A 27872-nucleotide genomic window follows, 5' to 3' on the forward strand; every position below is an offset into this window, starting at 1 on the left:
GAGAATGTGCAGAAAAATTTGTCGGTTAACCAGTAAGGAATATAATGACATAAAAAAAGGTTCCAGGCCTGTAAACATTAAAGTAGGCGCTTGGGTCTGTGTTAATAAGGCTGGTTTTGTGTCTAAAGGCGATTAAAAAATGTATGATCCTAAAAAAGTTATTGAGGTTTTGTCGAGAGCCAGGAACACCGCCGCCTTTCTCTGAGGCGAAGCAGAAATGCCTCGGAGAAAGGCAGTGGCGTTTCCGGATTCGGGGGCGTGTTTTTCTTTTCTCTCCTCTTGCCATTGGCTGGAGGAGATAATTAGAAAAGTTGAAAAGAACACGCCCCCAAATCCGAAAAGGACGGGGCCTGTTCGGAGTGACGGACCTCTTCTCCAATGGCTGGCCAGCATTCAAGAGGCCAGCCAATGGAGAAGAGGAGCGGGTTCAAGCCCCTCTTCTCCAAGTCATTATGTCTCGCGAGCGAGACCGCGCAAGCGCAGCGTTCGCTAGCCGAGACCTAAAAATGAGTGATCATAAAAATGGAGCCTAATTGGATCAGGGCATGAGGCTGAAAAATAGATCTGCACATCCACTCAGATTACCACGCTCACACAGCTACAAAAACAATCATTTTGTGAGCAGACATGTATTTCACAATTGCTGGCAGAGGATATATGCTTGATAAAAATACAACTTGATCCACAGCAAGGTACAATTCAGCCCCCTTCCCGCCACCCACCCCCCACCCCCAACCGAATATGTTCCATTTGGTTAAGTAAAAGTGTTGCTCGACCCGCCTGCCAACTCAAAACATCAGTTGCCAAGACACCAGTTTATCTCTGGCTGTGCTATATGAACCCCAGGCAAAACACGTCTACGTGTTCCAAAACAAGCTTACTACCTACAAACACCTGAGGACTTTGATTCTTATTAGTCTGTGTTGGTGGTTACTGGTGCTAGCCTTTAATGTTTCACTCAAAGGTGCAGACGAAACTTCAACAGGACCATACATAAGATGAGTAGGTAGTTCAGTACACAAAAGGTTGTCGACTCTGAAATGGCTAAAGCAGGGTATTCATTTTAGTATCTTACGGTAGCCGAAAATAATTTTGCACCATATTCGAAGTTTTATGGATATATAAGCCTATGAGCAAGAACCAAAAAGCTAAACAGCAAGAGCCACACCTAATTACTACCCTCATAAGAAGAGAACTAGGATGAAAGTACAATCTGGATGGACGTAGCAGCCTTTCCCCCAATATCAACAATGTTCTAATTAAATTTCTTAGGATCACAGCTCATAAAAATCCATTGATAATGTGGCTACAAGCGAACAAGGAGCTTGGTTGGGTAGTTAGTAGTCGTCTCATGCTCAAAATAGAGTAAACAATGTTTTCAGTGAAGGAGCTTTGTTCACATTACTCAAGGCAATCCTTTTGAGCACAACTATCAACTGTGGGAATAGGTGGTCCAGGACAGTGATTTGATAAGTGAGGCCCTTAAACAAGCCACCGCCCCATACATCCCCAAATCCAGCCAGTAAACCCAAACCAGTACTTCTTCAAACAATAAATGTGGGCAACCTATAGGCACACAGACTACCATGATGATCCACAAGAAAATGAAAGGCACGTGGTAACCAGCTTCTTTAGGGACAGATCACTAAAAATAATTACAGTTGTGCCAAACTAATGCAGTAGATCGTATGTCCCTAAATGTATTTTTAATCAATTATACATTCATAACTATTTAATCAAGTTATGTCAGCATACAATTAAGAATGTATGCTTCTGAAGTTGAGCCACTACCTTACTGCAATGCCCTGCAATTCCCAGACTGCCCCACGGTTCCTTTACTGGTCCAATTCTACTATAAACAGAAGAGAAAATGAATCAAGAATAAAATGAGTGACAAAGAGGCAGATAGGGCAAAGTAGATAATCATTACTCCCAACGCAGAAAGAAAACAAACATTTTTTAAATCAAAATCATCCACTGGACAAAACCACCAACCCACATATCATCCACCCACCCCAAAACTATCAAAGGGAGAAAGCAGCAGCCATCGTCTTCTTCATCCGAGACCAATGTCCACAAAAGAACCCAGCTCCTAAGATGAAGTAATGGCTCTTTCCGGTTAGACTCTTGGTAAGGTCGCGTCCTCAAGTAACTCCCAGAGATGATGCTCCTCTCAGATCATTCTGTCTGCAGTCCGCGTGACACACTCCTTTTTCAGCTGTAAGAGAACAGACAGAATCACCCACATGTTTTCCACCACAGGTGGGTATTGTTGGGAAGGATGAATAATGTGTCATTCATAAGATTACGGCTTTTCTGAAGCCTGAGTGAATCCATGGAAGCTGAAAATTCAGTCCCAATGTACTGTCTAACAAGACAGGAGGTTATCTGCAAAACTTCAGGAAGTGAATACTACAGACTAATTCACTGTTATCACTCATTCCTCTAGTCGCCACCTTCCCGATAAGGGGCACCTCTTAAGGAAATGAGCTTCAATGACAGACTTTTGTACAGGTCTGTTCATAACCCAACGATCAGTAACTGGAAGGCAGGCAAAGAAGAGGGTAGGGATTTACAAAGGAGATACCTGGCTCTTTGAAAGCATTCAAGAGAGATCTTAGCCTGTTCCTCACAGTGAAAAGAATGCTTTACAACACAAATCTCCAGGTCAGAGGTGAAAGTACAGAGCTTACGTTCGCCCTCTTGACTACTTCAATTTAAAAGTCCTTCTGAAAAGTGCTGTTCCTTGAATGTTTCAAGGGTGAAAGATCAGAGAACAAGAGATCATCAATAAACACGGCTAGAATCATCTTGCGAGGAAGTCAAATGGAGCTCCCATCTAAATAGGCCGCCTGTAACCTCCAAATATTGGATGTACTTAAATCGGCAAAGGCATTGACAATTCAATACATGGAAAAAAGGAACCACTCCATGGTGCCCAAACTTACCTTCCACAGTACATGCGCAAATAAAATGTTTGTGCACCTGTTAGGACTGTAACAGAGCCAGGAAAACGCTAACTATTTCGATATACTAAACTTTTTGCTGGCCACTATTTTGATGGCCCAGCACCGTATGATCATAGGATGGAGAAGGGGCAGATGGAGCTAAAAAGAACTCCTTCCCACAACTCATCCACAATTAAGTCACCAATATGTTCTTCGCTTGCAATGCATGTGCAAAGCAAATTCATTGAATTGGCCACTAATGTAGCACTGCTTCAAATATGATCAAACAAGCAGATAATTTACTATAATTGTACGTCTGCAAATTAGGTCTATTCAGAAAAAAACAAATATTACAATTCACCAAATAAGCACTAGCCCATCTTAAAATAATTTGATCTTTGACCTTCGTGTCTCAGAAACACTGCCGGGAGCATACCGTTTCAAACCACCGACATTCATGCAAAGGGAAACCGATTACTGACACTTCCCTAACCATCTCAATGCCAATGGCATTCTTCTTTAACCCTCAAAATATAGCAAATGATGTACTTATCTTACGATTACTGCAATATTGCTATAATCACATACAAATATCAAATTTGTGATCCAAACCTATTCAATGGGGTTTTATAGCAACACTTAAGATTTACTACCACAATGTTGTTAGGGAACACAAAATTACTTGGTAAATTATTAATAAAAAAAACATCTGACTGTTTAATCCACCACTGTGGATACCCGAGGTTTGCCCCATTAACCCACACATTTCAGTTTCTTTCACTAAACATACGTAACAAACCCACATTTCACATACATATTACCATTTGATTAGTCGCAATTCCCAACAACTTTCATAAAGATTTTGTTCACCAAGACATGCAAGCACTTCGTCAGCCTCCCCACCTCTCACACCAGTCTTTTGAATACCATAACCTGAATACCAATTCCCACAATAAAATTCTTCATGAGATATACACTTTCAGAATCCTAATGCAGAGTATGAGCCCTACATATAACATACAATAAATGAGTAGTTTCTTTTTGTTCTTGAGATAGATTTGTCTTTAACATCCCTGATTACCTCAAGTCTAACTTTATCTCAATTGACATAAAAAAAATGTTAATTGGCTACACAAAAAACAGCTATGGTGAGATTATTTAAGTAAACCTTGCCTAAGTAAATCGAGGGGTAGAAAATATCTTTGTGCAATATCAAAGAGCAAATATTCTAAAGGTATCTTAAAAATTTGCTACCAGCAAAACCAAATAAAAAGCAACAAGCAAGTATCTTTCTGAGTAGCCAAACATTTTCAGCATCCATGTTTAACTGATGTTTTAGTTTTTGATTGGGACCACACAGTCATTAAGATAGTCACAATTATCAAATGCTTATAGTATAACTGTGTTCTTGAAATGCATGCGAGAGGAAAAAATACAGTCGTTACGGATGAGCCATCACTCACTCACTGCCCAAAATACTTGTAGTTGGGCAAAAAGATTTGTTAATAGCAAGCAACTACCTACTAGCAAAATCCCCAGGCTTAACGAGACCTGGAGGTCGCTTTAGTGGGCAAAATAGCATCTATTAATTCACAATATGAGAACGCACTAACTTAAACCCAAATTATTAAAGCCCTCTCTGCTGACCTACGGAACATCAATACCACAATAGAAATATCTGACATTTCAAGAACCAAGACAGGTAAAGTTACTGAAACAACAGGAGGACAGTTAAATATAAATGTGCTGCTGAAGGTTATTAAGTATTGTAAGCACACAAAAGAGTAAAGCTCCTGTTAGAATTAACACCTTTTCAGGTATCTGCTTGAAAGATTTAGCGATAATCTCTTGCCTTACGGCTTACTAACTGGTTTCAAGAGACACCAACATGTTCTCCCACACACCTTACCCTACTTGAGACACCAACATGTTCTCCCACACACCTTACCCTACTTGACCAGCTATGGAAAACACATATGCCGTGCATCACCGTTATGCAGATAACTGGAGTGTCAGAGAATGTGGCATAAGAAAGATCTTTATTAGAGAGTCAGCATTCGTTTTACAGCTTTTACTTATATAGCCCTATGAATTCAAATATGAGAATCATTACTCCTCTTTGGCTCAATGACCCAGTGGGGTGTCTCTAAATAGAACTTCCACAGAGGTGAGTCCTGTGGGATTCACATAGCTTTTAATCCTCTAGAGTCCAACAAAATGAATACCATTGAGTTGGGTAACAAACAGGTGCTATATAAGACTATTAAACAATTTAGGGTCAGCCTGTGCATACACGCTATGCTCTGTGATATTAAATTCCTTGAGGTAGATGTCTGTAAGAGTCAACAGGTGACTGAACAGACATCAAATCAAGGTAGGTGAATAAACTGATTCGTCCTTAACCCCATCTTCCAGGTCATGCAACATCAGAATTTGGGGAAAACAAGGCACCTCAATATCGCAAGCAGGCAAATCATCCTTTCTAAAATCCATAATCAGCACTGCCTGGAGAGTGCCATCTCAGTAAATATTTTAGGAAACGAAGGTGATGCAGCCAGCTGATAAAGTACTAGATGCCACTTAGCAGTACTTGTCGAACTGCTAATGAAAAACCAATCCTTGAAATGTATTGAAACAAAGTATTTTCTCTGAGGAGAGGCTGAGGATCAAGATGTAAACATACAAGGCTGTGCGGAATAACAGTTGATCACAGGTAATCTAGATCAAGTGAAAATACATATCGTCCTGACTGATCCACTACTCCGCTCGAACCCAATACCTTTATCTGGGACACCTCCCAATGTCAGAGAATAAGAAGTACTGCTATACATTAGGACTCACACCCATGTCACCCGTTACAGAACTGATATTATGTGTCTTAATATATGTTTTTGCTTCAATCCATGACAATGTACTATGCAATGCCTTGATTACTGTATCTATGACTTGTTGTTAATGTTTATACAATCCAATAAACCGATTTTAACACACACAAAAAAAAGAAAGTATTTTCAAAGTGCTTCTAGTCACAGTTGACCCTCCTGAAGTTCCAGGTGACTATTTGCACAGGTATATTAATGAATAAGAAATTGCCTATCCGGAAGACATAATGCAAACTTTCTTTACTTGAGCAGTCAAGGAAATGTGTATACTAGAAAACCCATCTTTCCTTAGTGGTTGATGGTTCCTTTTAATAATAACCACATGAAAGAAGTATTACTGTCTTTTCATCTGAACTCACGATTAAGGGAAACACAGAATGGGACACAGAGTTTGCCTAGGTAAGCCTTAATTGAATGCAAAGCTAAACACATCCGAGGTTAGTCTGGCTGTATCTCAGAGCTGACTATGAACACAAAATATATAGGGAACATGCAGAGAACCATGTAGATCTTTCAGACACGTTACACATCAGATCCTACTATTTCACCTACCCCAATTGTCCTCCCTGAGGAGCTATTATAAAACAGTTTGGCCCAAATAATTCTTATGCAAAACAGTGTGGGCCATTTTAATTGTCCTGGGTGCTCCGGGAGGCCAGAGGAAACAGCTACAGAAGCCCTTAAACTAGTTGTTTTATTTCCAAGACCATAAGCTGAAATACTCATCTCAATACTTCATGCACTCAACCCCACTCTGGTAAGTTCCCATAATTCTAACAATATGTGCATTATGTATATAACGCACTGTAAATGCTACACCGCCATGTTGTAGATGTGATTAACAAAACCTGAACCAAAGCACATTCTTAGAGGTTCATCTAAGTGAGTAAGGTGGTTGGTGTCTTCACAAAAAGATGAAGACTTTTCCAGACAACAGGCACTCACCAACATTCCTCTAAAACAGCATATCATCAGATTTTGAATATAACGCATAAATATGCAATTAACCTCTCATATTCCAAAGTGTATACAAATCTCCTGCATGAACAATCATTGTGGATATTCCGAAGGGCCATTTAGACCACCTCCATTTCATAAGAATAGTCAGTAGTTCCCAGGACAAAGAAGGCTTCCTCCCTAAAAAGTTACAGATGGTGCTGCCTGGAGAATTCCATCCTTGAGAATCGTAGTTAAGCTCTTCAACGAGCATTAAAATCTATTTAAAGAAAGAGCAAGGCTAACCCTTGCTCTTTGCGGAGCCCACGGTGGCAATGTAGTTCTCTGGCTCCCATCTGGCTCCCATAATGCCTCTTACCTAAGGCCCGTGCGGGTGAACCAGGGCAGCTTTATTGGTGGAGGAAAGTGAGGAGTATCCCGTGGGGTGACCGGAGCGGTTCTTGAGACATCAGACTAGATGGCCAGACTGGAAGTTTCCTCCGCACCCACCCTTCATATTGAGGCACTGCAGGCACACCTTTGTTGGTGCAGGTGGTGGCTATGTTGCCTGTGCAGGTGCCCCTGGAACTAGGGTAAAAGAGTCTAGAGGATGTGTTCTTCTCTGTGGTACTGGGATGATGGTCAAAGTCAAATGAACACTATGCGCTGCAGATATACCTGGGCTTTAGCTGTCTTTTGGAAGGTCCCACTGAAGGACAGATGAGCAGCGGAAGGAGCCAGACGCAGGCGGACCTTGAGTGGCCGTACCTGGTAGGCTGTGGTGTTAGTCTCATTTTGCTGCTTGATCCAAGTGTGTGATACCCTTGAAGCATGATTTATTGCAGCACTATGAAACTATGCTTGCTGATTCTGGGATGTTCTGCTTGTATACTGAGACAGTCATGTCTAAGAGGAGACATTTCAAAGGGAACCGTTTTGAACCCAAAGGAGGAACAAAGAGGAAGAACGGTAAAACAAACCTTCATTCAATTACTAATTACTTGCCTGGGTACAAGACTGGTAAAGGAAATGTAAAATATTCCAAAGTTAAATCATCTAACTCGCACAACCTAAGTTTCCTGATACCTAAAGAAGGTGAGCCCTTGTCTGGTCAATTACAGGAATTTCTGAATATGGAAGTCTGCCCATGCTTAGGGATCAGAGGGTGTGCCCTCTGATGTGGGAACAGAAATTGCGTTGCTGGCCTCCAGGGGGAAGAGAGACAAACTTGTATGGAAAGTGATCTGTACAAATAACATTATAAGCACAGGTGCTGAGGATCCTGATTTTTAAAGACCTGAGCTGGGGAGAACAAGTGAAGCAATGGGAGTTAAGGTACAGGATGATGGATTGGTGCAAAAGGGCAATCTGATACATATCCTGCCTAACTGTACTTTGATGCATTACAACTTCTAAGCCACTTTACGATAATTTGATACAGGAACAGGTCAGAGGTAAGAACATAGGCACAAGCATTGCAAAACCAATAGGTCTCGCCTTTTCGACCAAAGTTTTGTGGGAAAAGCACACATGGGAGAGAGCAACATGGAGCATGAGGGTATTTTTGGGGAGCTCTGATGTAGACCAACACAGATTGCACTGATGCAGGGGAAGCACCCAAGCGAAAGGGCAATATGGTGGGTGGGGGCATTTTACGGGAGGGGGGGAACACAAGAGGCAGAAAACGGCAGAGTGGGCTAGGGGAAGCACATGGAGAGAGCCATACAGAGCACAGGGGTGAGGAGCACACAATCAAGAATAGCGGAGAGTTGGCAGGGGGAAGGCACACATGGGAGAGAGCAACAAGGAATGCAAGGGGTATGACGGGGAAAAGACAAGTGAACAATAAAAGGCTACAAGTCATTTAAGGAAAGAATGATAAAGAGGCTATGCTACAGGGGAAAAACAATACAAGATGCTACTAACCAAGAAGCAAGCAAAATAGTCTGAAAATAAGGCCAACCAATGGTAAGCAATGGGCGGGCTTCAAGCCAACTGTAAATTCACAATAGATCTTTAGCAATCCGATAGCTTAAACATAGCTGCCAAGTTTTTAAATTGCTTGTGGCATGCCTTAGGTTTCAATTGTCGTAGGAGTAAAATTATATGGTCAAACATGACATTTTCAGAGACTCTTTCTTGCTAGTAAGTCAAATCAATTACCAGCATTTCAGTGTCTTTCCGAGTTTTCGGTTACTGCATCATGACATATCACATACGCACAACACATGCCAGACCTACTGGAGCTGCCAACGCTTATTAGTATCAGATCCATAAGTAATGATGATTGGGCTGTGAATGCATGGAATTAAGAAGGTTTTTCAATCCCGAGAATATAAGATTGTGAATTGATTATTAATAAGTCTGTGGAAGGCGAGTGGCATTCGGAGTGCCTTGGTCACTCCTGATCTTCCCTTCATACCACTTTTATCTGCCGTCTCTCACTCCAACACTTTTCTCCCGCCATTTCTGAAATCCTACATTTCAGAAATGCACATCTCATGTCATTTCCTTCCTTTTCACCACTGTCTTTACACTCTCGGTTTGCATTTCCTTGAATCGCACCCTTCAATGCGCGCTCTCTCTTTCTGACACACTCTCTTTCCAGTTATAAATACAGCATTTCTTGTTCCCCGAGGTTGGCGCTGTGAGTATTTCGACAGTGGCATAGTTCATTCGCATAAAATGGTAACTACAATTGGCATGTTTGACAATTGCTCTATGTACTCTGCCGAGAAGCTATTGTTTGCAAGAAAATGTAGTCAAATAATTTTATGACCTAGCAACAGGGAAAGTAACAAACTCCTACGGACTTTAAAGTGAACAATTTGGCCAGGACAATTTACTTAGTAATGAGACACCTCTCCTCAACCTGGGCTCAGCTCATAACTGCCTGGGGCACCAAACACGGTGGCTGCTGAGTTTATCAAACCCCACAGAGCTACAGCACACAATTGTGCATAAATGAGCTATAATTATGCATGACATTAGCATTTTATTGCAGTGATCCGACCACCACCAATAAAATGCATTAGTCTAACCCCCAATGCATGGTACTCAGCTGGGCTGCTTGCGCTGTCTGGTAGGCACAATTTTATATAAACAAGCATTGGCATAGCCAATAGGTCTCGCCTTATATGATTGTTTGCTATTTACAGTATGTTGTTTTTTTTTGTAATTTTGAGCGTCACATGTTACTGGCTGCACTAGGCCTGAAGCCCCCCTGAAGCCCCCCCCCCCTCCCCAGGAGTGCCTCAGATTCCTATCTTGGTCTTACGGTCCGTGCAGAGTTCTTGTAAAGTTAAGGGCGAGCACATGCTCCAATAAGGTCCAGTTTGGAGTCAGCAGCCCAGATAACTACAAAATACATTTTCCGAAGAGACGAAGAAAACTACTCCAGAGCTCTCAAGTCTAATTTAGCACAAAGCGAAGTCATTAACCGGAGAAGACATGCTTTCAAGTCAGGTTAAGGCTTTCGCAGCTCGTAGCTGGCCGGAAAATATCATGATGAGAATTACATTAGCCCTGAATAAAGCACAAATGTGGTTATTGTTTGCTGTTTGCGTTGCAGCAGGTGCTCAACCCGCTGAGCTAGCTTATTAGCTGATGTAAGGAAGGGCAGTAAAGGGCTGGCAGCTCCCAAAATATTACCCGCTCAAACAGAGGCAAGGTTGTATGTTTTTGAGAGTGTGGCAGCGGGTGCCACGTGGGTGCGCGCGTGAGATCCGTGCATTGCCGGGCGTGGGTGACAGGGCAGAGGGTCGGCAGCGCTAGATCGAGGAGGAATAACAGTGCTCAACCCACTGAGCTAGCTTATTAGCTGATGTAAGGAAGGGCAGTAAAGGGCTGGCAGCTCCTAAAAATATGCCCCGCTCAGACAGAGGCCAGGTTGTATGTTTATGGGAGTGTGGCAGTGGGTGCGCGTGTGAGATCCGTGCATTGCCGGGCGTGGGTGATAGGGCAGAGGGTGGCAGCGCTAGAGGGTGGCAGCGCTAGATCGAGGATGAATAAGGGTGCTCAACCTGCTGAGCTAGCTTATTAGTGGATGTAAAGAAGGGCAGTAAAGGGCTGGCAGCTCCTAAAAATATGTCCCGCTCAGACAGAGGCCAGGTTGTATGTTTCCGAGAGTGTGGCAGTGGGTGCGCGTGTGAGATCCGTGCATTGCCGGGCGCAGATGACAGGGCAGAGGGTGGGCAGCACTAGATCAAGGAGGAATAATGTTCGCAAGCGGTGCTTTGAGACAAACTCTTTTATCAATGAGCCCAAAACAGTGCTGCCAGCAGCCTTGGTGGAGATGAGGGGGTGTCTCCAAAGACCTGTGGTTTGAGTGTCTGCTGCACCCGTATTACACACCTAGAAGATTGGAGTAAAGAGCGCACTCCAACGGATGTGTGTTCTGTGACCCGGACTGGAGGAAACTCACACTTTATAAATGAAGCAGAGACTGGGAGCCCAACAGGCTGGGGGGCAGGGGAGGAGTGAAGTGAACCCCCCCTGATGTTGCCAGTGCCTGCAGTGCTGCACACATCACAGTCTGGTGCTGGGCCAGTGTGCTGAATGCCAGGCATGTCATCGGCTCCAGGGCGGGAGGGGGTTGAAGATGTTCCCAGGAGGAGTGACACTCACTGGACTGGCCCGGATCTTCGATCCTATCATGCGCAAGACTTGTTTTACCGCCCACAAGAGCTCTTATCAGAAACGGTGAAGGTATAATCTCCTGGGGAAGGCGGCTGGAAGGTCTGCTCTAGTGCTTGCGACCATGTAATATGTTTAGCAAAACTCGAAACAAGAACTTTAAAGCGAAAACAAAGTTTCTAAATCCGTTCTTGAATATGCTGTGATTTTTACATAGTATGCTGATTTAATATCGTTTCAGGTACAGTTCCCATATTTTGAAAGATGGTTTTGAAGATTCAGGCAGCAGGTACAGACCTTCCTGTGCATCGTCCCTCGTGGGCTGTTAGTGCGCTGGCGGAGGGCAGGGGGCGCAGTGTGACCGCGCTGAGCGAGCCCCTGGAGCTCATACAACTAGAGCCATTTCTGAAACAAGCAAAAGCTAAAGCACGGCGCCTTGTGTGTAATCTGACACACAAGGAGCCCTGCGCGTCTCGGCTCGCTCCCGCAAGGCAAAGGCTGTGGGAGTGAACATTTGGCAAAAAGGTGGGACATGCACCCGCCTTTAGCCATTTGCAGGCTACAAAAAACACAGTGACACAGGCAACAGCCAACAAAATGCATGGGGGGGAGGTGGGAGTCAGAGCCACACTGTTTAGAGTGAGAGTGATTACAAGAAGCCTCGCAGAGCAGCACATGCGTGCTGGCTCAGGCTCGACCTAAAAAAAGGGTTGTGCAAAGAACGACACTAAGGTAGCCATGTTGTTTCAGTTTCGGGGAATCCGGATTCTCATTGTTGGTTCACTGCATGATGAAGAAATTTTCATACACGTGCTTTGTAGTCTTTACAGCTTATAAGAGGGAAAAACCTGAAGTTTAGCATTATGTGAAGTAAAATCACTCATGCGCCAATACGGTTTCTATGCACAGACAAGAAATACGAGACGGTTCACCACAGATCGAGTTAGTATCAAAAGGGTCCTGAACCTACTTACAACAAGCAATGGCAAAGCCATTAGGTCTCACCTATAAGCATTATTGACTTTGTCAATGGTTTTTAACCAAGCTGTACACCATGGCTAAATAATGCATAATGCAGCCAGCTGGGTGATTTTGTAGGTACATTCCTACAAAATGACAACCCCTTTTTAGGTCGAGCCTAGCGCTGCTTAGAAGATGACCTCTTGGAATTGGTCTGTACTTTTTGGAAAACTCGTGCATGTACTGCACAGTTTCCAGTGAGTACTCGTGCATGTACAGCATCCACCTTGTGAGAGTGAGCAGCTGTGCCATCTGTTTACAATTATCGCGCCCGCGTTTGTTTAAATTTGCCTGTCTCACGGTCGCGTTAATTGGAAACAGATGACGGTCGCGATCACTTTTGCGGCTGCTTGTTTCCTGTTAATTCTTATACAGGTCTCCAGCAACAATTGATTCTAGAGAAAACAGGCGGAATTCCTTGGGGAAATAAAGTTTACACTAATTTTGCTCCAAATACGTCTCCAAATAGGTTAGTCACTGCTCCAGCCCTATTTTATTCCCAAGAATGAGCGCGCCCACAGCTTTAGACACCCTATAATAAAGTTTACGTTTTGTATTGTAGTGTGTAAAATAAAAATCGCAATAGCCTTATTACTCAAGGACACGTGTACCACGTTCTTTCTGTTTAAAACGCCGTTTATGCCTAGCTGTCATTTTGTGGGGTAGGTGCATGTTGTAAGTCAGGTCCGTGCCCCTCCCACAAACCAAATGTGCCACTTTATGCTCAAATCTCCAAACGGCTGCCAACTCAGGCGTTGATGCTTCCAATGCTAATCAAACGGGAGGCGGGTAAAGCGCCCCAGGTGTCTGTGGGAAACTCCCGGCTCTGGGGCGTGCTGCATACGTTGTTAGCATTGCCGGTAAAAGTGCCGTTTGAAATGTGCCAGGTATGGGTACCGCGTTGGGACAGATGGCAGCCCCCCCCCCCCCATCCCCCGTGAATAAAAGGGAGCATGCACACTTTCTGTAAGTGCACGTTTGGCCAGCCTAGTCTCCAAGCTTCTACCGAGCAAGCTAAGTCAGCTGACGTCACTCGGCTGTGATGGAGCTTGCATGCCCGACGCCAGAGGCATTAACCACACGCCTGACCCCGGCACGTCACCGTTTCGCAGTAGATGGAGCCCTATACCCTCCGTCAAAAATTAGGTATATTGCGAAAGCAGGACCAGAAGTGTTTATTTAATTGGTGTTAAAATTAAGAATAGGGATGCGAGGTGCTAACTGGTCCCAGTTCGCGGGTCACGCTTGCAGCCTGTCCTGCCCCTGGAGCTAACAACGGCACGCTGAATCTTTCACGTACGGGATGGATCAAAGATCCCAGCGTGCAAAGCGCCGGTGACCTAAAAACCAGGACTGCCTGTTGGTGTCTCACATACTCCCAGGCCACTTCACATTTGGTGGCACCTTGTTGCCACCCATACGAGTGGTATGTAATATTTCATCCTGCTGAGAGAGCATGAACGTAGTCTGGTTCCAGTTCCTGTTCAGCCCCAAACGTTTTAATTCAAAAACTGCAAATAAGGCAGCAAACTTTGACCTTTTTTATTATTTTGCAGAAAAATATCCGTTTATTCGGTTTTATGCAACAGACAAGTAACAAAACCATAACTGAGAAGCCACGTGGTCCCCCACCACTATGTTATCATAGTTAGTTATCATAGTCAGTCACTGTCTGACTGACCCTCACTCTCTCATTGATTGACTGACTGACTGACACTCACTGACCGACTTGCTCACTGACCGACCGACTCTCTCTCTCTCTGACTGACTGACTCTCACTGACTGGCTCGCTGACCGACTCGCTCGCTCACTCTCTCACTGACTGACTCAATCTCTTAAAGCTTAAAGACATAGACAAGTCAATATCTCTGGCTAAACACTTATAAGGTCCCAAAGGCGAGACCTATTGCTTGTTTTTCCTTGTCAATCCGAGTTGGGGCAGCAACTAGAACGACAAAACGTGTAAAAGTGTTTGTTTTAGTTTTTAAGTGCAGTGAGTGTGGAGCAACAGGAGGGCACGGATGGAGAGGCAACACAGGAGGGGGAAGCAACATGGCGGGTGGGAGGACGGAAACAACACAGAGGGCAAGGATAGGGAGAAGAAGCAATGAAGGACAGAGGAGGGCACAAGTGGTCTGAATTAACACAGAGGGTGGGAATGAAAAGCCACGGGCAAGAGAGAAGAAAAGGCAGAGGAACAGAAACACAGAGAGAGAGGAGGAATAACTGGGCAATAAAGATGGCGCAGAGGGAGCAACACAGGATGGGAAGGAGAAGCAATGGGCAGGAGCAAAGTAGAGTGGACAAGTGAGACGCACACAGGCGAGCAAGCAACAGGGGAAAGACAAAAGGATGAGCGTAACATGGTGGGTAGGTTCAGGGAATCGAATATAAAAAGGCGACCCCCTAAGAATAATACTTCTAGGTCTGGGTACAGGGGGAAAGAAACACTATAGAGAACAAGCATTGGCATAGCCAATAGGTCTCACCTTTGGGACCTTATAAGTATTTAGCCATGTAGCATGCAGTTTCACTTTCGTTTGTTGGGCGCTTGTGTGTGCTCAGAAAACGAGATGGAGGATTTGTGTACTGAAAGTTCTAGGTAGCGTATTGCTTAAAAGTTAGTACTGTAGTATTTAGGGAAGAACCAGACAAAAAGCCATCCCCTCGACTCTCAGGTTGGGATTTGGATTTTACTTCAGTACAACTTCCCTCTGAGCTCAAATCGCACGGTCACACCTTAGCAAATGCACTGCGAAAAACACTTGTGCTTAGTTAAGCAAACAGCGTTGTCACACTCCTGGCAAAAATACAACTGCCTAGCAATCACTCAGTCAACACTCACAGTTTATCCGAGGTGTTCCTTATTATGCATTCCTCTACCACTTAAAATCCTTTGTCATCAATACTAATGTTGATGCCAATTTCCGTAAAGTTACCAGAGTATTAGGACAGTTGCCCAGCACTCCGTGCAACGTACACAAATCAAGAAAAGCCGCAGATATTAAGAGTGGAAACAACATTGTTTTACACATTATTCTGTTGGGAAGTCGGAAAATGGCAGCTGCTCCTTTTTCCCGCATTATCATTCATTAAATGTGTCCATCTGTAACGCAACTGGTGCCACCCGACACATACTATATCGTAAACTAATGTTTAAATATGTTGGTTGGTTGACTCTGCCTTATGTTCTCACACTTGCCTTCTGTACAGCACCGTGAACCCCGCTTGGATGGAGAGTAGGATTTGTAAAACAGCAAATTACTAGATTAATAAATAAAGCCGCTCTTGGAGGGTAAAGGGTGTGGAAAGAGTGATTGGAAGTGTGAGGTGGTACTGGGTGTCACAAAAGTCCTGGTTATGTGTGGGAGCGGGCCTGGACCTGTCTGATACTGGGGAGCTCTGATGTTCCCCAATTCCATATGAGAATAGCTCATAGAATTCAGGGTTTTTTTCCCATTGAATTCTGGGGTTTGTAGTCCTGCCGGGTATAACGGATGAACACGAGAGCAAGCCCAGAATGCAAGAGCCTGCAAACTTTAGTGTGGCGTTGGTGCTTGGTATGGGTACTGTTAGCCCTAAAATACACTATTTTGTTGAGTGGCACGTGGATCGACAGAGGGCCGCAGGAGGCCAGGACTAGTGTTTGTGGGGTTTGGTGCATCACCTGACAGTGGGCAGCCTTTCCCCGAGCTCCACCGGAGGGTGCCCCCATGCACTTGTGAAAACAAGCACAACCTTGCTTAGTGCAACAAACTTAACTACAAACGATGAGCAGGGCCCGAGGCTGGGGTGTGGGCGAGTAGAGTGGGAGTGGGGGGGCTGCTGCAGGGAGAGGGGTGTGGGTAGGGAGCCTGTCATGCCAGAAGCGCCTGCTTCCTTCTGCCCTCCTTGCAGCGCTGCCCCGATTGCCTTCCCACGCCCCACCCCCCCCCCTCTGGATTGTAATTAGAATAAATATTAGGACGTCTTCCGTCATGACAGGAGCCTCCGTACTCAGCTGGGTGGGGTGAAAAGCTGTGACAGTCATAACACACTGGCACGCACTCAGACCTAAAGCAGTCTTGGGTGGACACCTTACTCCATGTCCAGTACTAGCTTTCCTATTACGGTAGAGCCTGGGCAGAGAGTGGGCGTTTGCACTCAGGGGACACTATCATATTACAAAGGGAGCAATACTGCCTGGGCCTGCCCTTTTGGACACCCTCATGGTGTGGCAGAGTGAATGCTTGGACCCCTTGGCAGTGTGAACAGGGGGCCCCCCTCCGGGTCCGGTTGCGCTGGAGCTCGTGGGTTCAAATGCTTTAAAGCTGCTGCCGGGCTGCGGGTACCAGGCAGAGACGGCGACCGGCTGGCACTTAATTAGCCGTGGAATGACACTGCATCAGACAATCCTGACAATGGTGGCTGGTTATGAGGCGACGGATGCCTCGTTCTCTGCTGCGTCACTTTAACAACCAGACAGCAGGAAAAATACGAGCAGATTAAAGCGCCGAGAGAGAATACAGACAGTACATTTAACTTCAGTGTGCTACATCCCATCTGCACGGGGTGCGATGAGACTGCAGGCAAGGGGCGGAGGAGGCACGAGCCAGGACTGCAGCGGACAGAAGGGAGTTAGGGGGGAGTGGACGTGGGGACAGAGGACTTGGTTGCACCCGCCCCTCTAGCCATGTGATGCAGACAGGAGTGGAGAGGCTCGTTGGTGACAGAGACAAGATGTCAGTGTGGATCTGCCTGCAATAATTGTTAATGGGCAGCTCGGCAAGAGGAAAGATATTCCTTTGGAAATATCTGAGGGTGATTCTAGAAAAGGCTAGGCTCCCAAGCACGTATAACAAAGGTCAAATACTGGTAAACAAAGTCTAATAAACATTGCCAGTGAGACAATAAGCACCGAAATATCAAGATAAAATAAAAAGAAGGAAACGTGCATGAAGCCCTGAGGTGAGCGGCGGTGAGAGGTGCCAATTTGTGTTGTGTGTGCCGAGCGGTGCTACCTCTACCGGCAGACTTAAGCGGCCGTGAAAGAATGAAAGTGAAACCGTAGTGACAAAAAAAATGCACGCGCGTGTGCACAGCCCTACGCTAATTAAAGTAAACAAAGATCGCGTCGTGCTGGCCACATGCATGCGCATTTTTTTGTCCCGACGCGTGCATGTTTAGCTTTGCGGATGGCGAGAGCAGCCATCTTTGTCCATCTGGACGCGCGTGCATTCAGCTTTGGCTGAATCGATTCCAAAAGGTCCTCTCTATGGCGAGAGCAGCGCATGCGCTGCTTTCGCCAGGCGAGACCTAAAAATGGAACATCCACTTGACCTGTATTGCTAACAAGGTTATAATCATATCTGTGTAAATGTCACCATTCACCTATAGATCAAAGAATATGTTTGCTTTGTTTGTTTTGGGAGTTGTGTTGAGGAGTTATGGAGGGGGGAAAAAAAAAAAAAGAACATTGTCCTTTGCGTTGTATTACCATGTAATTCTGTGCGGTGGTGGCTTCTGGGGTACAGAGCCCTGCTTATAATGTGCAAATGACAAATAAAACCTGTTAAAAAAAATGTCACCATTCACAGACTTCAAGTCAATTTGGCAGGCTTCTGGTCTTAATACTGCATGTCCTGTTGTGGATTGTTGAGTCCGCATACGTACTGGAGACTAGAGTGAGAGGATTGGTTATGAGGGTAGTTCTTTTGCAATAAAAATAATTTACTTTTATAAAAATGAAGAAAAAAAAAAAACTGGATTTAGATCTCTGATATAACAGTTATATCACAAAAACAGTAAAAATTGAAGTGTATTTGTAGAATGTCCAAATAGGTATGCTGTTTTTCAATCAAAGAATATGTAATTTGAGATATTGTGGGGGAAAAATATATGATAAACCTGATCTTATGAAAAATGATGTATGTCATACTAAATTACAAGTGGATCAGAACCAATAGCACTTAGTCCACACAGTAGAAGAAATACAGGTCAAGTCGGTGTTCCCTTTTTCGGTCTCGCCTGAGCCAGCGCTTTAGTGCGCTCTGGCGAGAGTTTTAGTAAGTGGGATTTGGAAGTGCAGACGAGTGGCTTTTCAGGCCTCCAACTACAGTGCATGAGGGTGCGCGTGCCCGGCCATTTGTCAGCCTGCGTGATCACTTTCGCGGCCGCTTTGATGTTCTCAGTGAGCCGCGCGGCCACTGAGAACATCAAAGCGGCCGCGAAAGTGCACACCATTGGTAAGCCTGCGTGCCTCTCTCCGCCTACCCCCTTCCTTATCCCACTTCCTGCTTGTTTTATTAGCAGCCCATACATTTGTTTTGTGAATGTTCCTGTGCCAGTATTTTTCCTCACATTGTACACTATTTGTCCTTTAGCTGTTCTCCCAACGCACGCATTTCAAGTGTGCTTTTTTTGGCAGCATTTTGTATTTGGATTTTTTGATATCTTTTTACCTTCTCTTTTGAGCATGCCGCTGCACGTATTTCAAGCATGCTTTTGGGCAACATTTATGTTTGGATTTTTAGATGGGCTTGTGTACCCTGTCTTCTGATTGATGCACAGAACAGTTCACAAATCTCAGCGCCAGCGGTTTGATTCCAGACCCTGCAATTATGTGCATTAACTTTATGCATTTTTCCTATGTATGTGTACATGTGTCGACAGGAGGCAGCATGTGAAGTGGAAAAATGCCCTCCCTTTTTTATAATGCGATATAGTAAAAAGTTGTATCTTCCGGATTAGTGAAGGGGCGGATGTTCGCAACCATTCATCTGAATATACTGTATCTCGTCTGAACGGGTCATATGTAATAAACATACACTGAGCATGTGCACGGAAGTAGTGTCTATGTGAGTTTACTCATCTGTCATCTATTACCCCACACTAAGCATGCGCAAGTGAGCAGTATCCTTTGAATGTGCATGATCAGAGGGTTAAAGTAATATCCTGTTGATGCATCACACACCATCTTTTTTCACGAGTGTGTTTTTGACTTCAGTAGTTGCAGGGGTATTCATCGGTAGTCACATCCCTCCTGCAGCTTCTTTATTACGAATACTTTTAAAGGGGGCCTGTGAGCTTGCTTAGGATAGTCACAGGCAGGGGGAGTGTGTCACCATGAATAATAAAAAAGTACGGTCCCAGACACATCAAACTCAACTGGGGCTGGAAAGGTGAGTTGAAGTGAAAGCTGCAGCTTGAGCGGCTCGCCTCCTGCCCTCTCCTCGCACGGGCTTTACAAGCTCTCAGTGATGCGGATCACAAACCCAGCTTGTTTTAAGTGCACTCTCCCAGCCCTCCTCCAGTGCCCACATGCTGCTTTAAAACTACCATCCACTTGTTGGTGCGTCCTCACACTGCGTCTGCCCCCTTTGTCTGTTGTTGCTCTTTGTATTCAACAACCCTTCCCTCCCTCCCCCACTGTCCATTCTGCTTCCTCCCTCCTCCTCCTCCTCCTCCGTGACCCTGGATGGCACCTAATACAATTTCATTGAGCTCATTTTCAGCAGGCCTCCGCAGAGATTAATCGTGTGTGCTTCTCTTTCAGTTAAGTTCAGAAGTGTATTACATTTTCTGGAGAATATTTGAAATAAACAACTGATATGAAATGTTTTGGAGTGTCCCACCCCGAACATTACAAACGCACCCATTTAACAACGAAAAGGACAGGCTTTACAGTGCAGAAACAAGCGCGTCAATGCGGCATTCATATGGAAGATTTACGCGCTGGGGGGCTTATTTACAAGCCTTTTGTGCCACTTTTGCGTCACTTTTCCCATGTTAAAAATTGCGCAAAAGTGGCGCAAGGGGCTTGTAAATAAGCCCATGGGCGCTTAGTCTAAAAGCTGGACAGCAGTGGTCTCCATTAAAGATGCTAGCTACATTGGTATTTCTCCCCCATGCCAAAGCTCTCTGGCAGTGTGATATGTTCTTTCAAAAAGTGACGTACTAGAGTTTGTTGGTGCAGTTTAAAATCAAGGATGCAACTAACATGTGAAATGTCTGCCAGAATGCTGGATGCACAGATTGTGCTGGTTTTCCCTGGCTCTCGCTCTTTGAAAATGAGCTTTATATATTGCAGCACTCTATTTCTCTGAATGTGTACTCTCAAGAAGGCATTTTTCGATCACACAAGTTACCTACCTTGAAGTCTTTGCAAAATTCAAACTCATGAGCTGAACATTCACAGATGTCAGCAGAGAGCATTTAACTTGTGGACTCCTTCTGACGTTATTTGTTAAACACCACTCTTTCCTATTTCACTATAAACAAGCATTGGCATAGCCAATATGTCTCGCCTTTGGAACCGTATAAGTATTTAGTTATGCAGTACAATATCCTAGGTGCAACAACATCAACTGTTGCATGTCTAAACACTTATAAGGTCCCAAAGGTGAGACCTATTGGCTATGCCAATGCTTGTTCTCTATAGGGTTCAGGGAATCTTGCATGGGCAATAGGCAACAGCGCTATGTGTAAGGGGAGAGAAATACACAATGGAGACTACTGGAAAACACTTGCACTCTTGGAGTGCTAAACCGCTGAATCCAAAAGGAAAAAAAATAGTACTTGGAGTAAGCAGTGGATGCACAGAAGCTTAAAAGAGATGGCAAAAAAGATATGCTTGATGGGAGGGACAAACACTAGACTGACAAATTAGGATACAAACAAGAGACAGGCAAAAGGGAGCAACAGGAAAATCAACCAATTGTAAGCAACAAGCATCCTCCCCCAGTATTTTCTTGGTAAAACCACAATAGGTCTCTTAGCGTGTGTATGAGGCTTGGCCTGAAAATGAAGAAAGCTGCTTTAAACCTGACGAAATATAATCCCTAAATAAAACACCTATTTAAGGATTTTATAAATATGCTTAACGTTTTTTTCCCCTTACCCTGAAAGTAACACTCAAGCGAACACCATGAACAGACGATCTACTTCTTAATGTGTGTACTTAGTGTAAAGGGACAGTTCCCAACAGCAGCAGCTCTTCTGCAATGGTGGAGGAGATTTGCTCCACTGCCTGGCTCACAGCCAGGAAATTAAAAATAAAACTATGTTCTTGCATAGTTTTATTTTGAAAAAAAAATTAGCTAGCATTCGCGCCAAGAATTTTCAATTCTATTAAGGACACAGAGGCGAGGATTATGCTTCTCTTTCTTATTTATTGCTACCCACAGCAGCCAATGAAACTTTTATTGTGTAAAAACAAACTACATTTCCCATGATGCATGCACCACATCACTTCCTGCAATGCCCCATAAGAGCCGGCAATACCGGAACCTGTCCTCTTTCTTTGCTTCGAACATCAAAGTCCAACTATATAAACAAAAAGTCCAATAACCGCCTCCAACGTGGAAGAACCAGACCAGCTGGGAGGAACGTCAACTTCAAGCAGGATTACATCTAATCCCTCTTCTTTTCGGATCCTGAAAAAAATCTGAGATAGAACAACCCGTAACCTCTCTATAATCAGAATACATATGCAAACGGGTGGGCAAGAATTACAATACTGTAATTAAACCGGGTGGGATCATCCTCGCCTCCGTGTCCTTAATAGAATTGAAAATTCTTGGCGCGAATGCTAGCTAATTTTTTATTCTATTACAGGACCGGAGGCTTTGTATTATGCTAGTTTAACGCTGATTAAAAACCACAGAGGATATGTCACCCACCGGTTTATAATAAAACTGTTTAAATGTTGACTCAGATGACCAATCCGCAGAATGCATGATATCTTGAACAATGGACCCCAACATGAAGGTCTTAGAGGCCATAGCGCCCCGAACAGAATGTGCACCAAAGACTTGAGTATCAATACCTGGTTCCTGCATAACATTTTTTAACCATCTGGCTATAGTAGCCGCAGTAACAGGTTTGTAAGGTTTCTGTAACGCAATCAATAACTGTACCACACCATCAGGCCTAGTAGGCCTGGTACATTCTTCATAAGCCTTAAGACATTGAACCACACAGAGCTTAGCATTGTCAGGAAAAGCATGATAGTCTACATTGCGTGACATCGTTTTAGTTTTAGCCGTGATATTAAAAGAAACTCCCTCTGGAGTAAATACTCTACCTGTAATATCGAGAGCCTTAACATCCGAAGAACGTCTACAAGCCGCCAGGCATAGCAACATGGCCAGTTTGGCTGACAATTGTTTCCTAGACAACATATTGTTATTGGGCCATCGGTTAAACAGGGAAAGAACCAGCGAGACATCCCACAGAGAAGAATATTTCGGCTTGGGTGGATTAGCTACTCTGATACCCTTCAAAAGCTTGCATATTAGGGGATGCATTCCGACAGGTTTGCCCTCAATTGGAGAGTGGCCCGCTGATATGGCAGAACGGAAATTATAAACAGAACGATACGCTAAACCCTCTGACGCTTTTTCGGACAGGAAGTTTACAATGAAGGGTAATTCTGCCCCCCATGGGATCCACATGCTGTCCCATGCACCAACGAACCCATCATCCCCAGGCTGAAGAATATTGCTTCCTGGTAGAGAGGGCCCACGCCTGGTTGATGAAGCCTGAAGCTTGTTCCGATAAACCTGGCATTTGCCAACGCTGCCTGAAAGTCTCCAGGCCATCAGAGACAGTTGCCCCGATATTCCCATCGGGTGCATCTCTCTATGAGGGCCCTGGAGAATTGTCGAGGACCATGGGATCCTCCTGGGGAAGTCGCAACTCGCGCCTCCAGCAATAATGGGAACCAAGGCTGCGACTTCCACAAGGGAGTCACTAATATCATCTCCGCTTTCTGGTGCATCACATGAGTGAACACGAGAGGAATGAGAATGAAGGGTGGAAACGCATAATTCAAAGTCAGGGTCCATGCCTGTGCAAAGGCATCCGTCGCTAGAGCCAATGGGTCCGGCCTCCAGCTGAAAAACTTCGTCATTTGACAATTCAGTCTGGAGGCAAACAGGTCGATCTCGCAAAGACCCCATATCTCCTGCAACCACTGAACCACCCGTGGGAGAAGTTGCCAGTCGCTGTAGTCCTTGAGATGGCGTGAGTTCCAATCCGCTACTACATTGGACTGACCCGGAATGTATTCGGCTATGACCAAAATCTGATGACTCAGGCAATAATGCCAAAAGTCCTTCGCTATCTCTACCAGCATTGAGGACCTCGTGCCCCCCAATTTGTTGATGTACCGTACCGCCGATATGTTGTCCATCCGAAGAAGGATGCAACATGAGACCTGTCTGGGAGATAGGGTCCTGATCGCAAATGACCCTGCAAGGAGTTCTAGACAATTTATGTGTAGATTTAACTCGTCTAGGGACCAACGTCCCCCTGTGGAAATATTTCCGCAGCGCGCTCCCCAGCCCCAACGACTGGCGTCGGATTCTATGACCACTTCTGGTAGGGAGCCGATAATTGCTCTGCCGTTCCACGCTTCCACGTGGGCAAGCCACCACTGTATCTCCTCCCGCACATCCGGGGAAAGAGGGACTAAGTCTGTGTAGGAAAGACCCTTCTGCAAGTGTTGAATTTTGAGTCGTTGAAGGGCCCTGTAGTGTATGGGTCCCGGAAATATTGCTTGAATGGACGACGCAAGAAGTCCCACTCTCCGGGCAATCACCCTGAGAGAAACCATTTGTTTGGTTAAGAGGGAGCGAAGCTCCTTTTTGATATCCCGAAGTTTGGAACGTGGAAGACTGAGCTGGGCCGTCTGAGAGTTTGACGAACCCCAAAAAATCTATTGTCTGCGTGGGGCACAGAACCGACTTTGGTTCGTTGATCACAAACCCCAGGTTCTGCAAGATACGAATGGTCATGCGCAAGTGCTGAACCGCCAACGTCTGGGACTGCGCCATGATGAGCATGTCGTCTAGATAGACAATCATGCGAACCCATTGTTCCCTGAGGTAAGCTACTACAGGTTTCAGAACCTTGGTGAAGCACCACGGTGCTGAGGAAAGTCCGAAAGGAAGGACCAAATATTCGTACCACCGGTTCCGCCATTGAAATTGAAGGAATCGGCGATGTGATCGAAATACGGGAATGGACAGATAGGCGTCCTTCAGGTCCAGACGGACCAACCAGACCCCCTGCTTCAGGTCTGACAACAGATGGATGCCCTCCATCTTGAAGTGCTTGTAAGTCATGTACTGGTTGAAATCCTTCAAATTGAGTACCAACCTGTAACCACCACCTTTCTTCTGCACCAGAAAAATATTGCTGCAGAAACCGCGAGGGCCCTCGTCGCAAGGTGCTATCGCGTGTTTCTGCAGCAATCCTTCTACTTCTGAATCTATGAAATCGCACTCTAGTCGGGAAAAAGAAAGTTGTCTGGCCCGATGAACCTGATGAGGAGTGTGGAAGAAATCTAGATGAAACCCCTGAACTGTCTGCAAAACACAGGCATCCTGCGATAGTTAAACCCAATTGTGATAAAACTGCTGAATACGTCCCCCCAAGGGAAGAAGGAATAAGTCTGGAGCGCTCACCTGAAGACTCGGCATTCTGGAATGCTCCCCGGATAGGAGCCTTTATTAAAGCGTCGCTTGTTGAAGCGCTTCCTGGTGGGGTAGAAGGTGCCGCCGCGGGTAGAGTCCCACTCTCCCCTGCCGCGACCGAAGTCTCCTCGCTGAGGACCTTGGGAGAACTGACGGCCAAACGAGCGTCCCCGGCCTCGTCCGGCCCTGTTGAAAACCCCAGCTTGAAACACACGTTTGATTCCTGCCTGTGCTTTATCCAGGGTCGTGAAAGTGCCCACGTATTTCGCCACATCTTTGACGAAACGGTCTCCAAAGAGGTTTCAGTCCACCAATGGCCCAGGCTCTGCTGCCGCCAACTCCGTTAGATTAGAGTCCATGCGCATAAGAATGGACTTTCGGCGCTCCGTGGAAATTGCGCAGTTGGCATTACCTAAGAGGCAGATGGCCCGCTGGGTCCAGCCCGCCAACACATGGGAGTCAATAGTGGTTCCCGATTCCTGCGCCTCCAGAGCCATCTCCAATATCTTGGCCAAAGGACCGACCACATCAAGAAACTGGTCTTGACACCCTCGCCATGCGCGATCTATACCCTTCTTAGGGTCCTTAGCAAATTTTTTAAGGAAATTTAATAGGCTGAAGTCAATTTCAGGCTTTTCGGCCACCTTGTCCGAGAGATCCGGCCGGGGACTTTCAGACCGCAGTCTATTGCGCACCTCTTTGTCAAAACTTTTGCGCAAATTTTCATGCAGGTACGCCGCCACCTCTGGGGCGGGCAGCCAATCAGAGGACCTAGGATGAACAATGTCCGAGGGGTTAAACGTAAAAGGAGTAGGGGTCGCCTGCGGAGTTTCCACATTATTTGCCTTCTTAGTTTTCTTCTTAGGAGGGGAATCATCTGGGGTGTCAGATTCGGTGGAACCAGGTTCCGAATCGGTATCCTGAACCCTCTCTTTTTCTGTATCAGGGCGTGGAAGTGAGGAGTAAGAGGCAGAATCAGGCCAAGGCTTAGGCTGTGGGCCTTCTGACGGAACCCCTGCTGGGGCAGTGAAGCCATGATGCTTCGCGAACCTCTCCAATTACCTGGTAATAGGCTTCAACGCAGTCGCCAATGCCTGCTGCATAGTTCCCGGAACTGCCTTCTCAGGGCCTTGTTGACCGACTCCTGCACGGAAGCGTCCAGGGCCTCAAGAATATTTTCCTCGATGGAAGGTGTACCTACTTCCTCCTCATATAAGGTGTCATCCTCCTCATAGTGCACCCAATTTTCCATGGTGGAGCCAAATTTATAGACATACTTGCTCATAAGGCAACAGTAAGGAGGAGTAAAAGGGGGGAGCCAACCCACAGCACAGGTACCAAGCTCCTCAGCAAAAGCTGTGTCTCAATTATTACTGCACACAGGGCGTAGTGGAGCCAAAAGAGCAAAGAAATCCAAGGAGGTGTGCTCCCTCCAGGCCCAGATCGTTTTTGCAGCCAGCCAGGCGTAAAGCAGTGCTCTCTGTAGAAATCTCAGCCTGGAATGGCAAAAACGAAAGAAAAACGACAGAAAACCGGGCAGTAACGACATGCGTACCCCAAATCCTACCAAAATAGCCCAATTGGGCTACGCACGTGGGAACATAAACCAAAAGTGACAGGCTCCAAGCGCACCGGCATATGAGGGGAGCCTTCGCGGTATATCAAACGTTAAATTTCACCCGCCAAAGGCGGGGCGGTACCGTGCATTCTCCGCTGAGTAAGCGCTGAACGTGCTGGGAGTTGCCAAGGCAATGCGGCCAAGCGCCGCATCTTGCACAGAAATCGGCACGATGCACACCAGCATCGACCGCCGTAAACTGAAGTCTCGGGCTAAGCCCGCGAAAGCATTACCGCTCCCAGCGGGAGCCCCGTAGCGCCAAGGGAGCGAAACCCGACCCGCCTGCACGGCGGTTACGGAAGCCAATATACAAATACAGTTCCCATTTCTTATGCAAAAGCGGCGTTTAGTTATGATTGAACACAGGGTACTAACAATGCGCCGCTTGCAGTATAAATCACCAAACATTAGAGATCACAAATTAGCCAATAACAAAAAAAGATCTCAGTAACTTAACTGTCTGCGTGAGAAGCAAAGAAAGAGGACAGGTTCCGGTATTGCTGGCTCTTATGGGGCATTGCAGGAAATGATGTGGTGCATGCATCATGGGAAATGTAGTTTGTTTTTACACAATACAAGTTTCATTGGCTGCTGTGGGTAGCAATAAATAAGAAAGAGAAGCATAATACGAAGCCTCCGGTCCTGTAATAGAATTTGCCTGCTCTGAGCCAGAGCTGTAGGGAGGGGCGGGCCGAGGCATAGGGGGGTGGAGGAGTGCTACGTGCACTCCCTAAGTGTTCATGTGATTGGATGGCTGTCTCAGGCCGACCAAAACACATATGCAAAAACGTAGGTTTCTCCTGCCCGGCTGCATGGAGCAGCCGGGCTGGAAAACCGCCACAGACTCTAGCCTAAGCAGAATGTCTTGTTAGTTCCCTCAGGACAATCCCCGCGCTGCTGTGCAGCTCTGGGATTGGATGGGTCCTAGGGACTGCTGGGAGCAGGAAGAGGAGATATGGTGCAACGCAACGCTGGAGGCAGCCGGCGGCTAAAGGCAAGTTTTTTTTGTTTTTTTTTTTATATATTATTTCTAACACCAACCCCCTTGCACAATCCCTTCCGCGTTCCCGCCATCCACCTCACCACCTCTTGTTTGTGGCAGCCGCCACTGACTCCCACAAGATTTTTTTTTCCAGGACAATGGCCGACCTAGAACTCGGATGTTGTAGTGTCATGCTGACATCCAACCTACCAGCACATGCTCCAGTGAGACTTTGAGCGCTAGCTCCCAGCAGAGCCTAAATCCAACGCTACTATCTCGAAATGCTGAAGTTATGTTGTTAGAGCCTCCGAACTTTACAAAGCAACGACTCATGGTACAATCCTTCTTGGGTAGGGCGACCAGAATATGGAATTCTTTACCCCTGAAACTACA

General features: G+C 45.6%; 1 protein-coding gene across 2 annotated transcripts in view; it reads right to left on the reverse strand.

Annotated features, from left to right (window-relative positions):
* Window positions 1-27872, reverse strand: part of AKAP8 (A-kinase anchoring protein 8) — a 797769-nt gene that overhangs the window by 768547 nt on the left and 1350 nt on the right. The window lies entirely within an intron of this gene.

Source organism: Triturus cristatus, chromosome 4_1 (assembly GCF_964204655.1).
Source record: "Triturus cristatus chromosome 4_1, aTriCri1.1, whole genome shotgun sequence".
Lineage (NCBI taxonomy): Eukaryota > Metazoa > Chordata > Amphibia > Caudata > Salamandridae > Triturus > Triturus cristatus.